This window comes from Dipodomys merriami, unplaced genomic scaffold (genome assembly GCF_024711535.1).
Source record: "Dipodomys merriami isolate MVZ:Mamm:240054 unplaced genomic scaffold, mDipMer1.0.p SCAF_73, whole genome shotgun sequence".
NCBI lineage: Eukaryota > Metazoa > Chordata > Mammalia > Rodentia > Heteromyidae > Dipodomys > Dipodomys merriami.
In genome coordinates this window covers 536,055-537,184 of record NW_027206324.1, presented here as the reverse complement: position 1 = coordinate 537,184, position 1,130 = coordinate 536,055, and the positions used below count along the sequence as shown (strand labels likewise).

The following is a 1,130-nucleotide window of genomic DNA, read 5'->3' as shown; positions in this document are numbered from 1 at the left end:
ATGTTCAAATGGCCAACCAAAAGCAGAAACTCTGATCAGCCCTGCCACAAATCTTTTATTAGGGCTTCTTTTAGCACTATTACAGAATTACTGATGACACACCTAAAATCTTTGAAATGTCATTTTGCAAGCAAATTTTGGGATCACTTTTTAAGTCCAACAGCTTGATTCAACTGCTGAATGCCTGCCTAGAGAAAGAAAAGCATTTGCTGAAAAGATCAGTTATCCTAAGTATTATCAATATGAATTGTGAAACTGCATATATTGTATCAATAGAAATACCAGGTTTACCATGGACAAAGCCAAGAAAACCAACGATGCCAGATATTGAGTTTCTATTGCACTGTCCTTTGAACACATCAGCAGGAGGTATTGCTGAATGCAAGTACCATACAGTGTAATGTAAGTGTGTGTGTGTATATATATATATATATATATATATATATATATATGTCGTGGGGTTTGAACTCTGGGCCTGGGCACTCTCCCTGAGCCTCTCTGTGCTCAAAGATAGCCTTCTACAACTTGAGCCACAGCACCACTTCCAGCTTTTTCTGTTTTTCTGAGGAATCGAATCCAGGGCTTCATGCATGAGAGGCAAGCACTCTATCCTTAAGCCACATTCCCAGCCCCAATGTGAAGTTTTTAAGTGGCAAGATCACATAAAATAATAACAATTATTACTATTGAGTATGGCATACTCAAGTCTATGAAGTTTACCTAGGAAGCAAGTTTTGCAGAGATCCATGTCACTGCATTAAAGACACCGGTAGCAGTGCTAGGGGAGCAATCTCATGACATCCATCACAAGAGATGTCCATATTTAGCATGTCACAGTAGCAAGCAATGAACATGGGCATCTGTAAGTTCTAGTCCAACCAGACTAGGAAGGGGGACCTGAGCTGATCCTGATCCATCCCTCCCAGCCACCCCTCACCCATTGAAGACTTTAGGAAGAACTATTTCTAGGTGGTGGAGCAAGGCAGAGGCACCATGGTCTTTTACAACCAGAACGTGGATAAAGAGGACAGACCACACACATGATCCCAGTGGCCCGTGAGCTCAACCTTTATTGTGGAAGTAGAGGAATCAGAATGGATTTCTCAGGGACCGTCCCCCAACAGAAATCC

The 1,130-nt window shown here is 41.9% G+C and overlaps 1 non-coding gene across 1 annotated transcript; it reads right to left on the bottom strand.

Annotated features, from left to right (window-relative positions):
- Window positions 1–262: 262 nt before the first annotated feature.
- LOC138818293 (small nucleolar RNA SNORA8) lies at window positions 263–400 on the bottom strand. The gene has a single exon (XR_011369054.1). It is a non-coding gene; the product is annotated as a small nucleolar RNA SNORA8 (small nucleolar RNA).
- Window positions 401–1,130: the final 730 nt, after the last annotated feature.